The following is a 6026-nucleotide window of genomic DNA, read 5'->3' as shown; positions in this document are numbered from 1 at the left end:
TCCCAATGAAATGACATCTGAAGGGACCTAAAGAAAGTGAAGGAGATAGTCATTCAGGTATCTGGGAGGAACATTCCAAATAGAGGGCAATGCAAAAGGCCTGGGGCAGCAGAGGGAGAGAGGAAGTCTGGAGGAAGGAGAGGCAGTCAGGAGGTAATGAACCTCCTACAGACTCCAGCCTATGGTCTGAGTGGCCTGGGCAGACCTGAAGGGTGTTAGGGAGACAGATGATCTGAGCCAGCTTTCCTTTTAATTGATCACTCTGCCTGCCAGGACATTGCTTCTGGAGGCCAATCTTCTTCATGAGCTCTGGGAGGATGACTCACCTAGCACCCAGTTACTTAAAGGGGCAGCACCCAGAGGAAAGGGTGAGGGCCTAGGAGAGCATCTCAGTGCTGCCCTTGTTCTGTGGTCTTAGGTGAGTTACGCATACCTCTCCACATCTGTGTCCTCATCTATATAATGATAAAACCAGCAATCCCAATCTCCAGAGAGTTACAGTAAGGACTGTTGAAGACTGACAAAGATTAATATATTACATGGCATAGCAGGTGCTCAACTAAATGTTAGGTAATGATTATTTTGACCCACGCCTATTTTCTACTCACTGTGTTCTTCACTTGTGTGAATATGAGATATCCCCCTCAGAGGATGAAGTCTAACCAATTTGAACAATGTATTTATTTCTTTTTTTTTAAATATATTTTATTGATTTTTTACAGAGAGGAAGGGAGAGAGACAGAGAGCTAGAAACATCGATGAGAGAGAAACATCGATCAGCTGCCTCCTGCACACACCCTACTGGGGATGTGCCCGCAACCCAGGTACATGCCCTTGACCGGAATCGAACCTGGGACCTTTCAGTCCGCAGGCCGACGCTCTATCCACTGAGCCAAACCGGTTTCGGCAATGTATTTATTTCTGACTTTTTTTTCTACTGACCTGGCTTATAGATGAATTAGGCTCATTTATTTAAACACAGAAGACAATTTAAATGCATGCTCATCTAACTTCATGTGTATCCTATTGTGTGGAATTTATGTGTCTCCTCAGATGGTAGATCCATCTCATTATGATCATCAACCTTCTGCAGTCAAAAATGTCCATTTGTCTACAACCTCCTCTATTAAAAGCATTATTTCTGTACAGGAGTATCCAAAGGAGACTTTCCAAAGGGAGAATATTCTGTTTTCACAATTGAAAATATGTGACAAAGTTTAGGTGTTCAACTTATAAACCATATCACAATGATATTCTCTTACCTCCTGCAAAAACTTTTCACTAATCTGACTGAAATGGTGTCCTGGGGGTTTGATCCCAGATACCATCAACCCAGGACTGAAGACCCTCGGCTTCTGCAAGTCTGGCTTGAACTTCTCGTAGAGGCTGGCAGCCGGCTTCAGGTCTCTGCCTGCCACCTTCTCCTCTTTGGGGAGAGGCGTGTTACATGTGGGCGGAGCATAAGGAAGGCCCACTGGGACCAGCGAAGTGTCCACCTGGCCGAGAGCCTGCGGACTCCTCCTGATGTAGGTGATGATCTTGGGCCTCACGTGCTTGGGCTTGGGCAAAATGATGGGCTTGGGTTCTGTCCTTTCTGCTGTTCTTTCAACCTGGTGGCTCTCCAGTGCCTCCTGTGAGGAAGGTGTACCCTCAGAATGTGTGGAGATTGGCTTGGGGATCCCACTGGGGCAGGTGTTCTTGTCAGGCACTTTGGGGGAGGTGTTCAACAACTGCAAGCTGTCAGTGGGAGGTGGGGCAGCCGAGAGTGACCCCGAGGGTGACCCTGCGTCCACACTCAACATACTCAAGTCCTGAAGACTGGCGCTGGGCTGGTGGGTCACACTGACAGTTGTCTCTGGGAGGAGAGGGGTTGGGACACTGAGAGGAGAATCTGTTCTTGCTGTGGAACTTTCAGTCTTAACTGCATTTTCTAGAAGGTTCTTATTTTCAGCAACAGATGTAGTGACCTCTTTGCTTTCCCCGGCTTCTGAGCTGCTGCTCTGAGGGTCAAGGGGCTCAGGAACCCCAGTTTTACTCTCTCCAACAGAAGGATCTGAAGTAAAATCCATAGCACTGGCCCTGCTCCCACAGCTCAGCACCCTTTTCTCCTCACTGGCAGCTGAGGGTCTGCTGTCAGGTGGGGCATGAGGAATAAAAGCTGCGTGACCATCACCTGGTGACGTGCTGCTGGATGAACTTTCATGCAGCTTCCCAGCTGCAATTGGTGAAGTTTTGCCAGGGAGCTGATTATCAGCAGCTCGCAAGGAAGCAGGGCCAGGTTTGGGGAAGGTCTGGAGAGAGCCTTGCTCACCCAGGGGGATGGCGCTCTGGCCCTGCACACTCCTGCCTCTTGGCCCTCCGGGCGTGTGGACACTGCTCTGGGGCGGGGGCAGGCTGCTGACCGCCCTGGTGGGGGCTTCTTGCTGTGCTTCCCCGCCAGGCAAATTTCTCTCTTGGACTAAGATGCTGTCTTCCTTGGGACACCCCAGACACTCGGCCCGGGCTGACAGGAACTCCTGCAGGGCCCAGGGTTGGACACATTTCAGCTCTGGCTTGGGCTCTCCCTTTTCCTGATCTAATTGTGCTTCTGGCTTACTCAGGACTTCCTTAGATGCTGAAGTCAGAGCACACTCCAAATGGGCAGAACGTGGTGTGCTCTCGTTGCTAACTTCTGACACATGTGCTCCTTCCATCGGGGGCTCTAAGCAGGTGGTCTCCTTGGTTTCTGAGGTAGATGGTTTAGGATGACACACACTCTTTCCCTCTGAGGTGATGTCAGCTGGAGGACAAGCTGTCCCTGGGGAGTGGGATGTCACTGTCTTCTGTGGCCCCTCACCACCCTTGGGCATGCCATCCGGGGCATCAGGGGGGTCCAGTGGGACAGGCTGTGGAGGTGGCTGAGTCAGGCTCCGGGCACACTCCTTCGTAAACTGGTCCCCTGCAGCAGCAGGGCTGCTAGCCCTATCCAAAGTGTGCCTTCTCAGTGCTGCGTTGTCCAGCGCCTTTGCCAGTTGATCCTTGGGAGCATGTCGGGGAGCTTCGGCGCCCCTTGGAGTCAAAACATCTGGACTGGCCTCACCCGTAACAGACCTCCAGCCTGCCAGACTTGGTCCCTGTCCACTCCACGCGGGCTGCAGGAGAGCTGTGCCTCTCTGCATTGTGTGCTCTTCGTTTATTTCCCTATGAACAGTCGAAGACAATTTTAAATCCTTCAGGCTGCTGGGCCCAGCCTGCAATCCCTTCCCAAAGCCCTGAAGTGAGTGAAATTCGTTATGGAAATGGCTTCTGTTTTCTGGCTCATGTGAATTTGCATTTCCAATTTCATCTGTCAGGTCACATGTCTGAGACTCATCACGAGAGGGACCGCCCTCCACCATGATCTGATTGGCATTAGAATCACCCAGACTTAGGAGACTCTCATTATTATTTTTCACCCCCTTTCTGTTGTCCTGCAATTGAGTGTAATATGATTTCTTGGGAGCCAATGGGACACTCATCTTCCACCTTCAGTGGGGGCTGCTCGCCATGCAGCCCTCCTGGACGGAGAGGGGCTTCCTCCAAGCTGCTGCGGGATTAAGAGGAAATTCTGAAGCTGCTCGTCGCCCCCTGACAATGTTACATTGAGACACTTTTAATCATTTCCAGAGCAATTTTAAACCGAACCTTGTCTTGATATGTGGCTGGATGACTTATCTGTTAGGGGCCTGCTGAACAAGAGCCAATTAATCCATGAGACCTAGAGAGAAATAAAAATAAAGCCTTGTTAAATTGACACAGAGATTCTCAAGAGAAAAAGGCATGGTAAGCACAGATTTATTCATCACTTTCATAGTATTATTTCATTCATTCAAGCCACAGATTTCTAAAAAACCTTTCAGAGAAGGGCTCCTGCTGACCAAGTAGGGAGAAATTGAAACTTCAGAATAATTAATGTTAGAAATGGATGGTGAACGCCTATTAAATCTTAAATTCAGATTTTAAAAATCCACAAGTCCATACTGATAGTGATTAAAAAAGTGGAGGAGAAAAAAAAGGCTCTTCTTCACAGAAGACTACCAACTAATACAGGGATACTATGCAGTTAGGAAATCACCATTTTTTCAACCACCAGAGTCATCATTATCTTGGGCGAGGGACACAGCAGTGCTCCTGGGTGACAGATTGTTGGGGAACAGAATATTTACAGAATCTCAAGGTACCATCCTCCAGATTACTTTATTTCTTTCAAAAGAAAAATTTTATCTTTACAATTGAGACAAATGGTGGACATCTCCCTAATTATCAAATTTATCATCATCAGTAATGGAAACAATCAGTGTTCCTGAGGTTAGGTAGTTCTCAGTGCTTCATATCACCCAGTAGTATTCTTGCTATAAATGTTCAACCTGAATTTCATCAGGAGGAAATAATCAAATTTAAATTGATGGACATTTTACAAAATAACTGGCCTAACCTTGGCCCCAAATGCCAATAGATATCTAAACACAGTGCATGATCCTTGACTGGACCTTGGGTTTTTTAAAAAAGTTAGCAAAGTATTGGGACAATTAGAAATTTAAACATGGACTGTATATTAGGTAAAGGTGTTTGATCAGTATTAGCTTTCTTGGTTATATAACAGTATTGTGATCATATCAGAGATAATCTTTGGTTTTGGAAGATACATGTTTTTAAACACGATATGCTTCTTAACATGACATGCTGTCCTTAACTTACTCTCAAATGGTTCAGCAAAGAGAAAAATATGTGTGCACATTTGTGTGTAAAAGAGAGAGAGTGTGTGTGCAACTATAGCAAAAAGGTAATTTGAAAATCTAGGCGATCCACTCTACTATACCCGCAACTTTTGTATAGGTTTGAACATTTTTGAAATAAAGTTAGAGGATTCTATTCCAACTTGCAAGGTCTGCATGATCCAGTCCTTACACCCCTTTCTGGCCTCCTCCCCACTCATCACCCTCTTATTCTCTAGGCGACAGCCACACTGTTCTTATTCTTCATGCCATGTTCCTTCCTCTTTGCTTCAGGGCCTTTGCACATACTCTCCCATGTAAATGGGATGTGGAATCTTCCCCAACCTCACCCAAGTAACTTGTTTGTATTCTTCAGTTTGCAGTATAAATACCACTTCCTCCAGGAAGCCTTCCTGATCCACAAGAATAGATTAGGTACTTCTACGATGAATTTTCATAATATATTTTATTTTACTTTTTAAAAAAACTTTCATCTGTAGAAGACACTGAAGAAAATATGTTTGCACTCAGCACATATATCAGGCACTTAATATGAATGAACAAATGACTGAATGAGTTATAAAGATCAATGTTATTTCTGTCCTCATAGAACTTAAAATCCAACACAGTATTTAAATTTCTATCAAAGTGAATACACAGATCATCAGTAAACATTGTTTACCACACTACTAATGCATTTTATTCAGCCCTGGGTGGGAGAGTTAAAAGTAACAAGGTTCTGCCTCGTCCCTAATTCCCCAAATGGGGGTTCAAAGTGAACAGTCTTCCACACCTTCCTCCTCATTCATACAAACATATGTGAGCTTGTGCTCAGACATGCACACACACATGCACACACACACACATGCACACACAACACCTGGGAGGCTCTTGTGATGTTTCTACTAAAATAGGTTACGTGGCAACTCACTTGTCATTGTTTAATATGCAGTTTTATATATTTAAAAGAATATGTACATGTACTTATATCTATATAAACATATATGTATATGTATATTTATTTTATAATATATATGTTATAAAACAAAAAATATAATGAACAAGAAACATACAGGATGGAAAATCACCAATAACTTGCAGCTACCTCCCTACTTAATTTTTCACTTGACAACCTACCATGGGCATCCCTAAGTGCTCAGCTGATGAAGCTCTCTTTTCTTTTCATTTCTTTTGTATCTATACATAAGCATGTACTTTCCACATAAATTTCTTGTCAGAAATCAAAAAAGGAGAGAAAACTCACATAAAATGGGAAAAGTAAATTGAAATTCA

At 44.8% G+C, this 6026-nt stretch overlaps 1 pseudogene; it reads right to left on the bottom strand.

The window, feature by feature from the left end:
* Positions 1-1217: 1217 nt before the first annotated feature.
* On the bottom strand, positions 1218-3527 carry LOC102417825 (annotated as a pseudogene).
* Positions 3528-6026: the final 2499 nt, after the last annotated feature.

The sequence above is a fragment of the Myotis lucifugus genome, unplaced genomic scaffold (genome assembly GCF_000147115.1).
Source record: "Myotis lucifugus unplaced genomic scaffold, Myoluc2.0 scaffold_5794, whole genome shotgun sequence".
NCBI classification, from domain to species: domain Eukaryota; kingdom Metazoa; phylum Chordata; class Mammalia; order Chiroptera; family Vespertilionidae; genus Myotis; species Myotis lucifugus.
This window is presented reverse-complemented; position numbering and strand designations above follow the sequence as displayed.